Here is a 19,720-nt window from a genome sequence, read left to right on the forward strand (position 1 = left end):
ATCTATATATTTTATCTATATTCCCCATCTAATTAAATTTTTTTAGCTCTACTCATCACTGTGTAGAATTAGCCCAGTTGGCAGGAGAGGGAAGCTGATACTGCCCCCGGGGTCCTGTTACTTGAGGAGATGTAGTTATGTCTATGTCCTCTTTTTTATTAGTGGGGGGAGGGGCAGAGAGAGAGAAAGAATGCAGAATGGAGCCCAACATGGGGCTCAATCTCATGAGCCTGAGATCATGACCCGACCTGAAATCAAGAGTTGGATGCTTAATTGACTGAGCCATCCAGGCGCCCCTATATCCTCTTTATCAGATTATACATGCACTCATGTGGGTAATGTATCTCACATGTATCGTATAATATGCAATAGTTTTATGCCCATGAAAAGGAGTAATAATCTTGAGATAAATCCTTTCTTTAAAAGGTAATTCCTTATGATTTTATGCAGTAAAAAGGTAAATTTATGTATAAATACTCATATATTGTAATGTACTTGATGAAGTTAAAAATGTCCACCAGGTTTCAAGACTCAGAAACTTGAACAATAATAATAGCTGTCAGTTGCTACTCCAAAAAACACAGGTCACATTGAGGCAAAGTCATTGGCAAAACTGAACATTGCTTGAGTAGAAAGTGTTGCAAAACAGAGGGAACATGTCAGAAGATGTTGGGAGAGGTGAATGAGAGGTGAAGTGAGAGTTAATACCAAGAGAAAAGCTATAAAGAAATTTATAACATCTAACATTTATTTTTAATTTAATTTATTTTTAATTAATTTATTTCTTTTTTTTTAAAGTCTATTAATTTATTTTGAGAGAGAGAGAGAGAGAGAGAGAGGAGAAGGAGCAGAGAGAGGTAGAGAGAGACAATCCCAAGCAGGTTCTGTGCTATCGATGTCACATCTAACATTTATTAAGCACATATTAGTATCAAACACATTATTTATATCATTTGCCAACTTAAAATAACCAACCACCAGTTACAATACTTACACAGAGGAATGAAGAGAAAGAGATGAGTAGAGGCAATAACTGGCCAATTGGAAGAACAGTCTGAGTTAATCCCCATGAGTGAAGTCATTGCTTGAGGCTTAAGCCTCAGTGTTCCCTGAGTCATTACTAGCACATGGAACTAGAATGGATAAGAAAGTATAATTGGCAAAAACAGAGAAACTCAGGGAATATGGGAGCTAATTTGTGGGAGTAGGTAAAGGATTTGGATTAAGACACAATGAGTTTGGGTGACATAGTAGCTAGTGCTAATATAGATATATTAAATTGGTATAGAAATTGGGATTGAATAAATGACAAGAGATACTGATTAGAGAAAGATAAGCATACGGTTTCAAAAACAAAATAATTTCATAAAGGGAAGAAAGTAGAAGTAAAAGAACAAAATTGCAAAGGGTCCTCATTGAGGAAAACATAAATTACATGGAGAGAACGAGGAGGTGTGAGTGAAAAGAGGGATTCTAAAAATAGGAAAAGAACAAATAACACCAAGGACATACAGAAATGTGACCATTAGGTACAATTAGGACTGAGGCAGGATGACAAACATTGCCTGTTTAATTTTCATTTTACAGTAATAGCTTCTGAGTGATTCATTTGGATGTGTTTTTCTAATATGTCTTTATGCCAACATCTCAGTTAGATAATTTACTAATCCACTATATTTCTCAGGGAGTGGTTTCCATGATGTATTTCTCTAATGGCAGTACCATCCAATATACTGCAAATATCTTAGCAAATTTAATTTAATTACACAATTAAAACACTTCCTGACAATAACATATTGACTACACATAAAATAATCTGTATATTCTTATACTATATAAACAATAACCTGAATAACAGTATTACACAGTTAAAAACAAAGGCATAATGAAAAAATGGTCCATCATTTTTCCCTAAAAATTAACAGCTTCATGATCTTGATCTTTGATATCTATTAGGAAAAATTAGCCCCATAGAGTATTTGGCATAAGATAGCTTTCATTGAAAGTCTATTTGCATTTAAAAGCATAATTATTATTTAGGTATTATTCTATACTATTTAAAAATATTTGAAAATATATTTCTCAAAGAAATATTAAGCATGTACTGTAAATACCAGTCATAGTTCTAAGCTCTCTACATATATTATTTTAATCCTAGCAAAACTCCTATGAGGTAAATACCATTGTTATCCTCGTCTAATAAGGAAAGATTCTAAAGCTCAGGAATGTGAAGATTTGCTCAAGCATTCAGAACAATAAAGTGGTAGAATCAGTATTCAAATTCAGACTGCACGCAGCCAGAGATGATAATATCTCAAATGACAAAGTGAACTGGCCTTTTAATTGTCATGCCCGAAAGTTTAGGGGCAAGTATAGCCCTCAGTTAAGTCATGTGGTATGTCCAAAATACCTTCAAGAGCCTCTGGAGTATTTGCCTGACATACATTAGAGAGGTTCTTCAATACTCAGAGAAACTAGTAAGAAATTGTCTTAAAGATCTAGACACCAAAGACCTTATCAGGGAAGCTGCCATCCAGGGACACTGACCATAGAAATGGAGATCCTCTGCCCTTCCATACACTCTTGCCTGGTAGAACAGAATCCTGCAACCCTGTGAATGACCCACGCCTTCAGTCTGTTTGAACATTGACTTTAAGTACTTCTGAGAAGGCTGAAGAATTCACATAGGACTAAAGAATAAATCAATAAAATAAGTTCTCAGAAAATATTTATGGAAAACAATAAGCCTCATGCTTGCCCTTTATGACCATAACTAATCTCTACAAATCTCCAGTGCACAATGACCTCACCTAACCCCTAGTCCTCTATTTCATCCTTATCAGTGTCTTACTTCTTGATCCTGTGACCTACCCTGGTCTGGCCTCGAACAGGCAAGGAAGATCTGTAATAAAAATATGAATAAATTAAATAGATAATGCATAATATCTAACAACATTAAATGGCTTATGTATCTATGCCTTTTAGAATGGAAACTCATTTCTTTTATCTTCCAAGAGAAGTTATGTTTATTCATTGAAAATAAATTTACAAAGTTAAAAATCTTTGTAGGACTACTCTATGATTTGTCTCTTTAACTCCTAAAACAAATTAATTTTAGCACATATTTTTGGACTTATAAAAATACACACATAGGCACACACATGCATTTGAGTGCTTATTTAACTCAATGCATACGCATATCTTAAATGGTTGCATAGTTTACTATGGTCTTCATTTGCTCTATTTTTAAAGCAATTGAATATACACTGAAGGCATACATTATTTGAGCAATGGTAAGAGATTTTATAAGTATTTTTTAACTGTTAAGTAATTATATGTAAATTAGAAATGTATGTTTCTAATATCCTCTTATTTAATATTTTACACATATTGTTAACCTGTTCTTTTAATTTCGCATAATTCACCTTTCCATTAGCATTGTTTTCAAAGGAGCCTATACTCACACCTGTGCAGACAATGGACATTAATCATCTTTTTCAATGCTTCAATATTCTTTTGTTCATTTCAGTGGGATTTTGAAAGTGATAAGAAGTAAAGAAATGGAACAACTGACATCCCAAATGAGAAGTCAGGAGAATTTTTTACACTTATTTGATATACGTCTACAATTCTAATTCATCTTTTCTTTAAAAATATCAAATTAAGAAATTTTGTTTTTCAAATAGAAAGTGTATTTTATCTGAGAGTTCTGTTAAAGGACTCAAATCTTCTAAATACTTTCTCACTGTAAAAAGGACACAGGATTTTCCTATATTTATACCTTTTTTAAAGTTTATCAGGCTTTTATAAATACTTATAGTATGTGGACAATCAAAGCATCCACATCCTTGACATAAAGATATTCTAAATGTATATCTTTATTTACAGGAAAACCTCAGCATCCTGGATCTGTACAAATGAAATCAGGATGATAAAGTTTTTGCCCTGCAACAAGGAAGTGCTGGTACAGGAATGTCTAGGGTAGAAGCCTGTTAACTAAAGGCAGACACAAGCATGCTCCAACTTCAGTAGCAGATATTATAGCAACTTCTCCCCTGAGTGTAGCTATTATTGTTCCAAAGCAAATACTAATGAAAACTTCCAAGAACAGAATTGCTGAGTGGAAAAAGAAAAGAGCCAAAAAACAAAGCAAAAGACATGGTGGTCCTGTGCGATGTCTTGGATAGCCTTCAATCATTTGTTCCTTTTGACTACTACTAGGAAGGAGCCCAAAACAGTCACTGCCTTGAACAAATCTGCAAGACTTTATGGCATTAACAACTGCTTCTGAAGCACCTATCCACTTTCCTGTAAAAAGCCCACTGCTATTACTGAATAATATATTATATATATATATATACATATATATATATGTTATGTGTATATATATATATATATATACCTTATCTGTACTCACGTTAATTTTCATATACACGAAATATAAGTACACATGAGCACAGATAACATATACATAAACACTTGTAAATATATAATATAAATACATATATACACAAAAGTATATATCTATAAATATATGTATTTATGTAACAGTATATATTTTCTAATTTTCTTGAGGAATAGTTGACAGATATAATTTATGTATTTAAAGTATACAATGCAATTATTTGATATACATATACATTATTGTAGAATAATTATCAAGTTCAAGATAATTAACACATCCATCACCTCACATAATTCTTTTTTTTGTAGTGAGAATGTTTAAAGTCTACCCTAAGCAAATTTCAAGTATGTAATACTATATTATTAACTATAATCACAATACTGAATATTAGATCTTCAGAACTTATTCATCTCATAACTAAAAAAGTGTACCCTTTGACCTACATCCCCATATACCCTTTACCCCAAGCCCCTCGCAACTGCCATACTATTATTTCTATAAAATTGTTTGGCTGGTTGGTTTCTAGACTTTACATGTAAGTGTTACCATATGGTATTTGTCTTTCTCTGTCTGGTTTATTTCACTTAGTACAATGCCCTCTAGTATCATTTATGTTGTCGCAAATAACAGGATTTCCTTCCTTTTATTTTTACTTCCTTCTATTTTGGCTGAATAATATTCCATTGTGGTGCAGTTTCTTTAGCCATCTATCAAATGACACTTAAGTAGTTTTCATGTTTTGGTTATTGTGAATAATGTGGCAAATAAATATCTCTTCGAGATATTGGTCTCAATTCCTTCAGATATGTACTCAAGAGTAGGATTGTTGGATCATATGGTAGTTTGAGTTTTAATTTGGTGAGGAACTGCCCTACTGTTTTCCCTAATGGCTGTACCAATTTACATCCCCACCAACAGTGAAAAAAGAGTTCTCTTTATTCTACATCCTCACCAACATTTTTAAACACTTGTCTTTTTTATAATAGTCATCATAACAAATGTGAGGTTATGTTTCATTATGGTTTTGATTACATTTCTCTAGATCAGTTACATGGAGCATTTGTTCATGTACCTATTGGCCATATGTATGTCTTTGGGAAAATGTCTATTCAGGACCTTTGCCTGAATAGTTTTGCTTTTTAATTAGTTTTAGATTAAATTAGTTTTGCTTTTTTTGTTATTGATGTGCAGATGGCATTATTTTATATACAGAAAACCCCAAAGATTCAACCAAGAAAACTGTTAGGACAATAAATGAATTCAATAAAGCTACAGGATAAAAGGCAACACGTAAAATTAGTTGTATTTCCATACACTAATTAAAAACTATTTGAAAGAGAAAATAAGAAAGCAATCCCATTTGCAGTAGCATCATAAATAAAACACTTTAGTATAAATTTAACAGTAGAGATGTACCCTGAAAACTATAAGACATTGGTGAAAGAAATTAAAGACAAATCTATAGAGAGATAGCCCATGCTTTTGGATCAGAATAATTAATATTGTTAAAATGATTGTATTATCCAAAGTAACCTATAGATTCAATGCAATCCCCATCAAAATTCCCTATCTTGGGGCACCTGGGTGGCTCAGTTGGTTAAGCATCCGACTTTGGCTCAGGTCATGATGTCACGGTCGGTAAGTTTGAGCCCCGTGTCAGGTTCTGTGCTGACAGCTCAGAGCCTGGGGCCTGTTTCAGATTCTGTGTATCCCTCTCTCTCTGACCCTCCCCCGTTCATGCTCTGTCTCTCTCTGTCTCAAAAATAAATAAACGCTAAAAAAAATTCCCTATCTTTGACAGAAATAGAAAAAAAAATCCTATAATTTGTTGTGAAGCCATAAATGATCCTGAATAGCCAAAACAATCTTAAAAATAAGAACAGGGGCGCCTGGGTGGCGCAGTCGGTTAAGCGTCCGACTTCAGCCAGGTCACGATCTCGCGGTCTGTGAGTTCGAGCCCCGCGTCAGGCTCTGGGCTGATGGCTCGGAACCTGGAGCCTGTTTCCGATTCTGTGTCTCCCTCTCTCTCTGCCCCTCCCCCGTTCATGCTCTGTCTCTCTCTGTCCCAAAAATAAATAAACGTTGAAAAAAAAAATTTTAAAAATAAGAACAAAGCTGGAGGCTTCACACCTCTTGATTTCAAACTATATTATAAAGCTATAGTAATCAAAACAGTATGGTACTGGGATTAAAAGAGGCAGACAGATCAGTAGAACAGAAAGAGAACCCAAAAGAACTCATACACATACTGCCAATTAATTTTTGATAAAGGTGACAAGAATATATAATGGGGAAAAATTAGTCTCTCTAATAAATGGTGTTGGGAAAACCTTATTTCACATGCAAAAGAATAAAATTGGACTTTTACACCACTCACAAAACTTAACTCAAAATGGATTTTTCTAAATAGTTTATCTATTCATTTTGAGAGGGGGTAGAGGGGCATACAGAAAGAGGGGGGAGAGAGAGCGAGAATCCCAAGTGGGCTTCACGCTGTCAGCATGGAGCCTGATATGGGGCTTGAACTCATGAAAGATCACAACCTGAGCTGAAATCAAGAGTCATTGGCTTAACTGACTGTTCCACCCAGTCTCCCCAACCCAAAATGGGTTAAAGAATTAAATGTAACACCTGACACTCCTAGGAGAAGACATAGGGGAGAAGGCCCTTGAGATTGGCCTTGGCAATGGTTTTTTTTCGACAAGACACCAAAAGCATAGGCAATAAAAGTTAAAATAAACACATGGGACTATATCAAACTAAAAGGTTTCTGCATAGCACAAGAAACAATCAATAAATTGAAAAGGCAGCCTACATAATAGGAGAAAATCTTGGTAAACTATGTATCTGATGAGGAATTAATATCCAAAATATGTGTATATGTATATGTATAATACATATACATATCTGTATTTATGTGTATTTGTAATTTTGTATATATTTTTAAATATATGATCTATACAACTATATGTATGTTATATTTCAATAAAAAATTACCTCGAAATAAGAATAAATCCAGGATTTTATCTAAAATATAATGACCATTATATTTTTATTTAAAAAAATAAAGACTTCAATGTCTTGAGGAAGAGAAGAGGGAATGAATACTGCTCTTCTCCAGTAGTATTAGGATAGCTATCATCTGACATAGCTCATAGCCACTCTGCCTGTCTATCAAAGAAGTGCAGATTGCTTCTATGAGATTAAAACAAACAAAAAAACAATACAATTGCACATTTCATAAATTTGCTTTTTGGCAACATGATACAAATATACACTAAATCTATCCATAATTGCAATATAAATATATTAAGCTTAAGTATTTGAAAACAGTACTATATCTTAGCACAAATGCACTTATCTAGTAATCTTTTTTTTAATGTTTATTTATTTTTGAGACAGACAGAGCATGAACCGGGGAGGGTCAGAGAGAGGGAGACACTGAATCTGAAACAGGCTACAGGCTCAGAGCTGTCAGCACAGAGCCCGATGTGGGGCTCGAACTCACAGACTGTGAGATCATGACCTGAGCCGAAGTCTGATGCTTAACCGACTGAGCCACCCAGGCACCCCTGCACTTATCTAGTAATTTTCAAACCATTCTTTGATTTAACTTAACCATGCGTCTTCACTCTCTTGCAAACAGCTTGCAATAAATAAATAAAAATTGAATCTTCCAACTTGGCCATCCTCGCTTTTCTGGTTTAGCACTTAAAAAGCAAGAAGATGAGGATTATTTCTGTCTCCTTTTTTTGTCAGATATTGCTCTTTGGTCAGATATTGCTCTTTCAGAGTAGCGTATCTTCCTCTCCTTACCTAGATCATTAAAGGAATGCATACTTTTTTTTTTCTGAAAATGTATTGAAGTTTCTTAAAATTTTACCACATCCTAAAATGGCTTCAATAGTTACTACTGGTAACATTTTAAAGAGGTTTCAGAAAATTGAAAATATATACCTTCAAATTTGTAAGTTTAATCTTCTACCAGTTTTTTCAGCCAAATCACCTTATTGCAACCAAGTTCCCTCCTTAGGCCAGTCAGGATGCAGCGAAGAGATGCCAGAACTGTTATGGTCAGTGAGTGGACAGTAAACAGAGAGTAAGCAGGATGTTTGTCATAAGTACCTATATATACCATAGGCATAATGTCTGCTAATTAAAAGCAATTCTGATAGCAACACAATTTGATCAAAACTTTCCTTCTTGCATATAATGTGTATATTCCAAAAGCACTGGGCAGATTAGAGTTGGAACATGCCAGCAAATGTAATCATTCTAAAGTGGCCATGAATCCTAAACACAGTATGAGAAATTATAACTCTGTAATAATTGTTTCAATAATATATTATACTCATTTCACCACTTAAAATACCAAAGGAAACTCATATACATAAATAAGGTAAAAAAAAAGGTAGGAATATGGTTAGTACTGTTTCCCTATTAACTTTATGTTGCATAATACTTATATAATACTGTGAAAATGCTCACTTACAATGAAGGGTAATGACTACAATAACACTTTATTCAGTGCTTTAATTTGTCCCATGAATCATCCTGGCCAATGTAATTGCATTGTTAATATGACACTATTGAATAAACAGGTCATGAACAAATGGGATGGGTCCTTCTTAACTGGGCCATGTTAAGCACTTCTATGAAAGGATCTTCTGGATAGTTTTACCTGAATGTATCTTATTACCAGCTCTCTGAGAGAAATGCACAATGAATTTTGTAAATGTGTAGGTTAAAAACTATAGGACTGAATATCCTATAAAACTAAAGGGGAATTGAGGAAGGTTTGCTGGGTTTAAAAGTGTTGTGTTGATTCCAATAAAATGTTTATTCTTGTTGCATTGGTAGTTTCATGCTAAGATATGAGACATGATTAAATAATAAAATGTGAGTTATATTTAGTTATATAACAAGTTAATAACAGATTTCATACAGATCAGTGGCTGCATAGAAAAGTTTCTGAATGATCACTGGGGATTGTAATGATTATGAGATATACTTTAACAACCATGGGATGAGACAATATTGATTTGCACTACAGAGAAAGACAAAGCAATTATGAATAATAACATGAAAACCTTTTGAAAAACATATAAAAAGGATTTATTGCCTTTAAAATGCAATTAAATGACAGGATAAAATATACCCTATCTGAATTTTTGTGAAAAATTTAGAAAATTTCCAAAAACAAATCTATAGCAAGAGGATAAGATAAATGAAACTTCTCTAGACTCTTGTAAGACATTAAAGCATAGATTTCTCCAACAGGTAAGGGGTAAAAATAAACACTTTTCTTTCGCAGCTTCAAATGCCTGATCCTTTCAAGTTACAAAGATTCCTGTGAGCACGGTAATAACCATAGGACTAGAGCCAAAGATGACTGCACACCTAGAACCTCTCCAGGCAAACTACAAATTGAAATAAGGAAGTGAGGGAGTAAAGTATAGCATATGCATTTTATGTGGTAATATGCAACCATTAAAAATGAAGATGCTGAAGACCTCAAGATAACTTAGGAAGTATTTCTGCTATAATGTTCTGTTAAAAAATCACAACACTCGGGGCGCCTGGGTGGCTCAGTTGGTTAGGCTGTGCCAACTCTTGATCTCAGCTCAGGTCATGGTCTCTCGGTTCGTGATATCTAGCCCCACAATGGGCACCCCATTGCCAGCACGGAGTCTGCTAGGAATTCCCTCTCTCTCCTTCTCTTTGTACCCCCACCTTTCTGTCTCTCTCAAAATAAATAAACTTAAAAAAAAATCACAGCCCCAAATAGATATCAAATAGTAACCAGAACAGAAGAACTAATGGAAGGAGACACACAAAGAGGTTAACAATGAATGGCTTTGGGTCATGGAGGAACAGGAGAATTTTTTTCTTTATTAGTAACTTTTTTCTATATTTAGAAATTATTTAATAAATATTTTTAAACTAAAGTTTCTTAACGTGGCTTCTAAAAATGCATCTGGCTGCATAGATAGGCTACAATAATGGGAAGGGACAGGAAGGGATAGGGTACCGTCAGCAATGATGGTAGAACATATTAGAGTTTGAATCAGGTGAAGATTGAATTAGGTGAATTTATTAGAGATATCTAAGCCCCAATCTGGAAAATAGTCATCTTATTAATAGTTCAATTACCATAATTATGCTGAAAGATTCAATGTTTAATGGAAGTCATACTTTTCTAGTTAAGTCTAGTCTTACAATGGTATGGGGGAAAGGGGAAAAAATAGAACAAGGAGACGGGAATCAGAATGCAAGGGTTGTGGAGACTAGAGGGGTAGAAGGCACAGGAGCAAATAAATTTGTCAGGCCTCAAAGAAAGGGTGAGAGTTGAGCAAAGCTCTAAAAGGGGATAAAGGGGCTAGTCAAGTGGATATATGGCAGAAACTGTTTTAAATAAATTGACATATTGCTTTCTTTTTGAAAGCTTCTGGAATTCTAAGTGACACTAACACAAACAACTGCTTGACTTCTCTGGAACATTTACACAAATGACCTTGTAGCTCTCATAATAAAAGTTAGTTTCTATTCTAGGTTGCTGGCTGAAATTATTATTCTATTAGGATTTTATTCTATATTAATATGTTATTAGTCCTTTGGGAGTTACCAAGAGAAACTGCTCAATGATAACAGCCTCATTAATACCTCCTAGTGAAACACTTAAAAAGTTTTTTATTGATCTTGGTTCCAAATACATCAAAATGCTGTATTACATTTTTGTTGAACTATTCACCCTACTGGCATTTTCAGGTGAATAAGCTCATTCCCAGTTCAAAAGTCCTTGTCCTTGAGCTCCAAGTAGAGTGAAGAAATAAAACTGACCCACCTGGAAGATATAGGATAACTTTTTTCAAGCTTCTTACTCTCTTTTTAATATTTAATTCCATTTTCTATATTATGAATATGCTACTGGTCATTTATATATCTTTAAAATATGAAAATTATGCACAGACATTGAGAGTGAGAAAACCTCAAGAATAAAAATTTCGATGAATATAAAGTCTACTGTTTTAAAGCCCTAGATCTACATTCGCTAGTCTAGGACTAGTTCAAATCACAACTAAATAAATGACTTTCCACATTGGCTCTCAGGTTTTGATTCTGAGATCTTTAAAAAATTTTTTTTAAATGTTTATTTATTTTTGAGAGAGATAGAGACAGAGTGTGAGCGGGGCTGGGGCAGAGAGAGAGGAGACAGAATCCAAAGTAGGCTCCAGGCTCTGAGCTGTCAGGGTAGAGCCCCACATGGGGCTCAAACTCACTAACCATGAGATCATGACCTGAGCTGAAGTCGGATGCTTAACCGACTGAGCCACCCAGGCACCTCTGATTCTGAGATCTTGAATGAGTTTTATTCTAGCCCCAGTGAAGATCTATTTAAATCATAGTTCCTGGCATGGAATATGTATCTACTTTCTCCATGCTATTGAAATGAAAGCATGCTAATTGGTAAATAATTACTTTATGTTTATTTGGGAGGCTGCATGATATGCAACCAACTGGTTGTGACCCAAAGAGTGTATCATCACTGTCGTATATGCAGTCATCCATAAATAAGGCTTCCATTTGCCATGTCACTATCAAGGGCCATATGGTGAGTTATAATATTCTAGCTTATTTCCCAGAAAATGACTGAAATCACTAATATCAAGTTAATAGCCGAAATGATTATTTAAAAGTCTTATTTCTATCTGTATAGTTTTCTGACTTCTAAGAAAATCCACAGCGAATGGACTGGAAGGTAGACAGCATTAAATGATTTACAATGGTGTGCATAAATGGTACCATGCTAGTGCTTTATGATACATGATTAGGGCAGGGAGGCAAATAAATCTTTAATAAAATATTTCGCATCATGTATTATTCAGACAATTGGTTAAAATTACTGAATTTAACTGACTCTTGCTTTATTTTCTTTCAAACATAGATATAAACTCAAACTTTTAAGGTTATCCTCTGTTTAAGAATAGAGACTTATGTTTTATATTTAACACAAAAAAGTATTACAACAGCATCACAGCATGTTATTTGAAACACCAGAAAGTGCCATACAGTTTACTATGAGCCTGTGACTAAGGTCATTCCCTCATCCCTCCTTTTATATGAAATAACTTATCAGAGTAAAATAAGATTTAAGTAACTAAAATAACTATGTTATATTAGATTTGGCAGAAAGGTAGAGAACTTCAATTCTTTAGCATTTATGATTCCAAATTTTATCACAATTGAAATCAGGAAGGCATATAAAAATCCCAAATTAAAAAAATAATAATAACTATTTTCTTATTACCCATGCAGTTAGATCTACCATATGTCGAACAGATTTTTATACTTTTACCTAAAAAATTTTTCTTCAGCTGTTATTCTTTGAAGGTTGTTCCACTGACCTGTCTAAAATTTGTGAGATGAAAATAGACTTATATTTTTAAAAGCTAATCTAATTAGCCAGGCTTCAATATTTTTTGCCAATATTTATTTTGGCAAAAGTAAATAAGCCTGTATTATGCTGTTATGTTATGAATTATATTGAAAACAGTCTATAACACACTAATAGTTTTTACAAATCCACTCTTCACCCTTCTAAAACACCAACAAAATTCAATTAAAATTTTACTTTGGGAGACAGATCTGTGGATGAGGAAAAAAAAGTGTTCATGAGCTAAGAATATGCTCCTCCTTTTAACTGATTACACTCAAGCCTGTTAAAAAAAATGTACAGTAAATGAGCTGCACATATTTCATTGTATTGCTATAAAAGGGATTCATTGGAGGTGACTAGATTCTTATTATTAGTGTTCAAAGGTCATAGAAAAAAATTGGAGCTAAATTAAAAAATTCTTTTTCCCAAAAGTCTCTCTTATAAAATAGTAAAAATTCTCACTAACAACAGAAAGTTTAAATTTTACCATATTCTCAGAGCTCACATAGGATCTTCAGTTTTTGTGCCAAACACTTCCATTTCTAAAAAAGCTCTTTCATTTTCTCTTCTATATGAAAACAAAGTATTTTGATAATATAGCTAGAATTGAAAAAGGCATAGATGTTTACAATGCTGGGGTTTTTTCCTTGTGAATTTTCTTGTTAATTTCTTGTGAAATTACAAAGCCTAGTGCTTTACTGGCCTCTATTGTTGTAATCTGGGTATAACACTTCTGCACAGGATGTAGTATAAGTCACCTTGATATTTTTCAGTGAAGAAATTATAGGTAGTCCAAAGTTTTAAAGATGCCATAGAAGAAGAATCTGGTTGCTTTCAGATTATACAAAGAAAATTAAGTAATTCATTTAAAATAATATATAACATATGCGACTGCCACACAGTAAACATGTATTTATGTCAGAAAAAAAAGTCACCTTTTACAAGTTGAGTTTGCAAATAAATTAGATGTTTCTTCTTGTCCCAGATCACATATGTTCCTTGAAAATAAACTAAACATGGTCTGGCAGAAATCCTTGGTGTATTTTGCCGGATGTGCTGTTCATATCAATCTGCAACGATGAAGAGAGATTGTGTGAAGCAGTCAATATATACTTCACTGAAAAACACGTGCAGGCCATAATTACTTTAGACTCCAAAATCAAGTCCAGAAATCAAGTCTCTTATCTTCTCTGTGTAGGGATGTTAACAATTTAAACATCAACTCTACCAAATGCTAGTCAGGTAACATAATTCAGTTTTATGCTCGATGAAATACCAAGGCACACCATATTACTAGAGATCTGTTCTCATGATATATTAACTCTTTCCTTAAACTTCATTTGCATGGTTAGAGACAATATAAATAACAAAAAGATGCTTTCTAGAGTGTCAGAGTAAAGGGTGGTTGTGAACCGGAGGAATTGTCTTTAAAATGTCATTAAGTATGAGCTAATCATCTTGGTCTTGCTGTAAAAGTCATCATCTTTGCTGAAACTAACCCTTGGTAGGTCACACCATTGACTTTACAGGCAGGCCTTTGCTGTCCAGCTATTGTCTAGATCAGTTCTGTCCAAATGAAATGTAATATAAACCACATATGTAATTTTTTAAGTAAAAGAAGCCAGTGAATTTAATTTTAATAACATTTATTTGACCCAGTGCACTCCAAATATTATCATTTCATATCTTATATAATCAATATGAGGTGATATGCCTTCTTTTTTAATGCTAAATTTTGAAATCCAGGATGTCATTTACATTTATCCACATCTCAATTCAGAACAGATATACTTCAAGTTATCAGGAGCTACATGTGGTTAATGGCTCCTGTATTGACGCGTAGCTCTAGATCTTTGGTGAGTACAGTGATTTTCCCTCTCTAGTGACCAATGCCCTGGAGAATCACACATTGTACACAGAAGAAGACAGTGCAATAACAGCTTATGCTGCCAGAAGCTGCAGGGCACACCACCTGGATGAGGCAGGATAACCTATCCAATAAGTAGTTGAATACCTGTTATGTCAGTCTTCATCAGTGAACAAAGTAAAGTGGAAATTATGAGCATGGACTGGGGTTACAATCTGCCTAGATTTGAATCTCAGCTCCAAACCTGATAAACTCTAGGATCTGGAATATTTTAGTTAACCTCAGTGTCTCCATTTTTTTATCTAGAAAATGGACGAGATAATAGTACTCATTATAAAAGGCAGCGATGAAGGTTAAATGGGTATACTTGAAAAGAAAAGGGAAGGGAAGAGAAGAGAAGGAAGGATAGAAGGGAGGAAAGAACACCTCTTCTCAAGGATCCCAAATTCCTGACTTTGAAGGAGATGATAAAATAATCAGTATGCATGAAAGTGTTAAATGCTAGGGATAAAAACCTTAAAAAGGAAGTGAGGTAACTGTTTTGAAGCCTGGGGGCATGTATGCAAATCTTACAAGATTGTTTAAAGAGGATCTTATAGAGATAGTGATATTTGAGCAAACACTTGAAAGTGTCAAGGAAGTGAGCTATGTGTATAAATAGTTTTCTAGGCAGAGAGAATTGCAAATGAAGGTTCCTTAACTCAGGTGTATACCTTGAGTATACAAGCAAGAGTCAGGAGACATATGAGACTTGGAATGAGCAACTAGAAGAACAGGAGATATGGGCAGAGAGGAATTAAGTGACCAGATTATAGAAGTTCTTGTAGACCACTACAAATCATTGAGCTGTTAATATATGAAGTAGAAAGACTATGAAATACAATCTTATACAGTCTTATGAAGGATTGTACGTGGCTGTTAGGCTGAGAAAACACTGTGCAAAGCAAATGAAGAAGTGTAAAAATTAGAAAATGTTTTTTTTTCTTTCTAGGAAGGTGGTATTGATACTATAGTCACGTTCCAAGTATAGTTTGAAGATGGAGCCAACAGAATTTGCTGACAGATTAATTATAAGGTATGAAAGAAGGAGAAGAATTAAAGATCATGTTAAGATTTGCTTGTGTAATTGGAAGAATAAAGTTGCCACAGGTTACTTTGGAAAAGTATTGACAGAGGAGCAGGTTTAGAAGTGAAAAGAAGGAATTCTGTTTTGAATTGTTACTTTTAAGATATTTATTTAAGTATCTTATAAACGGGAGCCCTGTAAAGTAAAAATTAAAAAAAGAGAGAGAGAGAGAGAAAAGCAACTTGTTTTTTTACAAGCCAGGTGAAAGCCATGTTCCAAGAAAGAGGAAACAAACCATTGTATTAAGTGTTGCTAATGAGTCAAATAAGTGAAAACTGAGATTTAACTATTGCATTAAATACCAGAATCGAGAGAAACTTGCTTTTGAAATTGGAGACATAAGACTGGATGTGAAGAACCCAGCAGAATGGAGAAAAATACGATTTGGGGGAAAAAAGAGAAAATTGCTGGAATGATGGGGTTAGGTAGGTAAAATAGGATGGATTCTAGTTACACAAGCAGAGGTCATGACCATGGCTAGGCTCACTGAGAATTCATCCAGAGGAACAGGAGGAAAGACAGAATATTTGCACAGATATAATTGTAGATTATAGATATGATGGGGAACATGGAGAATTTTTCCTCCAATTGCATCTATTTTATCAGTGAGTAAGGGTAAGCGTGGATCAATAGTCCTTGAAGAGAGGAGATAGCAGGAACTAGTCACATGGAACAGTGAATTGTAAAGAGTAGCATGATTGCTGGGTTGCACAAAGAACTGAATTGAGATTTAGGACTATAAGAACAAACCAGGATCCTTGGACAAATCTCTTCCTGGGGTCATGACCTCTCCATCTTAGAGAGTTCACATGAAATACTCTGTCTCTCTAGTTGGAACATTGTATGAGACTGTGGTAAAAATGTGTGGCTCTGTCTCACCTCGGTTGACTTCCAGTCCAGATAAAACATGTTGTGATTGGAAATTTTTCAGTGATTTTTAAATGTATTTAAATATATTCCCTTCTGGTATTAGTCTATCTCTTATCTAAGAACAATTGGAATTCATGCTCATGAGAGTATCCCAAAGGGGAATTGTCACTTCTTTGGTTACAGAAGATTTTCTGGAAAAGTTGTCTGTGCTTCCAAAACTTTAGTGATTTGCAAAGTACTTCAAGATTTTGTTCTTATCTGATTGTGTTGAATGGAATGAAGCCAATCTGACTGTTCATCAATTGTTGAGTACTTTACGTAAATATTGGTAGCCTCTGCTGTTAGAGGTTAGTAGGAGCTCTGTATATTCTCTCCCATCATCTCATTGCCAGCTGGTGTGCTACAATAACTGTAAATCTTATTCCAATTCTGACAAACATACAAGCATTGGCTAGAAATCCAACTCAAAAAGCCAAGCCATGTGTTCATATAGGTTTAATGAAAATCTCACTCTCTGTCCTGATACATTCTAGGGAGCACCTTGATAGGATGCTTCATTCAGAGGTAGAGGTAACAATATTCTGATGGTAGGAACAGCCAAAACTTTAGTCAGGCTGGTTGGAAGACTCCATTTAGTGAAGACTCCCATGTATGAGAACGTTAGACTTGCTAATTTCTTACAAGTTACTCATGCAAGGGTGGGGAACCGGTAAAATCTTTCTAGTCTTACCATGTCTTTTAACACCACTCATCTCATTGATGAAAAATATTGCTAATATCTCTCATAACAATTCTTAACCCCTGCCCATATATATTCCAATAACAGTATTGGAGTATTGGAGCATTCTGAAGTGTTGATTCCTGATTCAGATAATGTGAATGCTAACCAAACACACCTTGGTTATAGTTAACGGTTAACTAAAACAGACAAACTCACACTCATACAATATTTAGTTTACGTGGCGCCATTGCTCTTCACTATTCAATATCACAATTCAATAACATTGCATCACACACCACTACCCTTAATTCGTGCTATTTGCGTATATGTATATATAATCTAACTTAACTTCTTCCCGGTCAATATATATGTGAAATAATAAATTTGATGACTAGTTAGATTTGATTATAATAATGCACTTTTAATACATGCATGACTCTTTAAAATGTTCTTCTGTAGACAACCTAAATGAGGATACACTTTGAAAATTTAATGACTTTTTTAGTATTCATCAAGGTAAATATAGTTTTCAATATGAAAATTATTGTTTTTGGAATAGCATAAATCTATCAAGTATTAATTAATATAGAGTACAAAGCACAAGATGAGCCAAATTATCTCTCTTTGGTAGCCTACTGGAGCATATTTTATACCAAAAACATATCTTTTTAAAAAATTGTAATTACATTATTCATTTTCTATAATTCCATTGCACCAAATCTGTCTTAATACTCCTTTGACAAAATGTCTGAAAATAGAGTAATTATATTTCCCTTGCTTGAATTATTTTTAATTAACATATTGCTTCTCTAATAATTAGTGGTAAAACAAACTTCATTGAAATAAACTTAAGATATCAGTGGAAAACTCTTATTATGCCAAATGGAAGAAAATTTTTCTTTTACTCTTAGGAGTTTCAGATTTATTAATTCTGTAGAGAAATAAATAGGGCATTTTTCATGATAATACTTATTCCTATTGTATGGTCTTCATTTTCCTGTGTAAGTCAAAGTATTCTATGAAGATTTATTTTCTAGTTACCTTTCCCTGCTCTACACTGTTCCAGTATAAATACAAATGCTCCTCTTCAACCATTCATATGATCACAAACAGCATTCTAAGCTTTTATTTAATAATTATTAACTTAATAGGCCTACAAAATATTTGATACAAAATAAAACACAGGCCAAAAGACAGAAGTTTAAAATATGAGGCAGTATGAACAAAGGAGAGAAAAAGAGGAAAAACAATGGTAATAAAAGGGGAGGATAGAGATGAAAGGAGCGGAAAAACAGAAAAAGATGGAGGTAGAGACAGATCCATGTATGAGATTATGCTCTCCAGTTAAGTTCGTTCCAAAACTCTGGAATTCAAAAATTAAATACAACAAAAATTAATTCAAAATGGACCATACACTTAAATGTAAAATCCAAAGTTTTAAAACTCCTAGAAGATAATACAAAAGAAACCTAGGTACCCTTGGGTATGATGATGCCTTTTCAGGTATAACACCTAAAAGATGATCCATGAATAAAATAATTGATAATCTAGACCTCATTAAAATTAAAAACTTTTGCATTGTGAGAGACAATGTCAAGAGAATCAGAGGGAAAAAAAGGGTCATAGAATGGAATAAAATTTTTGCAAAAGATACACATCTGATAAATGATAGTTATCAAAAATATATAGAAATACTTTAAACTTAGCAATAAGAAATCAATCTGATTAAAAAGTGGGCCAAATGCCTTGACAGACACCTCACCAAAGAACATAATGCACATGGCAAATAAATATATGAGAAAGTCATCATATGTCATCAGGAAAATGCAAATTAAAACAAGATACCACTACACATCTATTACAATGGCCAAAATCCAAAACACTGACAGCACCAAATGTTGGTGTAGGATGTAGAACAGCAGAAATTCTCATACATTGCTAGTGGAAAAGCAAAATGGTACAACCACTTTGGAGGATTGTTTGGCAGGTTTTTTACAAACATACTTCAACCATAAAATCCAGCATTCATGCTCCTTGGTATTTATGCAAAGGGGTTGAAAATTTGTGTCCACATAAACACCTGCACACTTTGCTTTGTTTGTAGCAGCTTTACTCATAATTGCCATAGCTCGGGAGCAACCAAGGCATCCTTCCGTAAGTGATGGTGAATAAACTGACGTAATTCAGACAATGGAATATTATTTATCACTAAAAAGAAATTACCTATCACAACCAGAAAACCATAAAAAAAAACCATGGATGAACTTTAAATGAATGTTACTAAATGAAAAAGC

Source organism: Felis catus, chromosome B2 (genome assembly GCF_018350175.1).
Source record: "Felis catus isolate Fca126 chromosome B2, F.catus_Fca126_mat1.0, whole genome shotgun sequence".
Lineage (NCBI taxonomy): Eukaryota > Metazoa > Chordata > Mammalia > Carnivora > Felidae > Felis > Felis catus.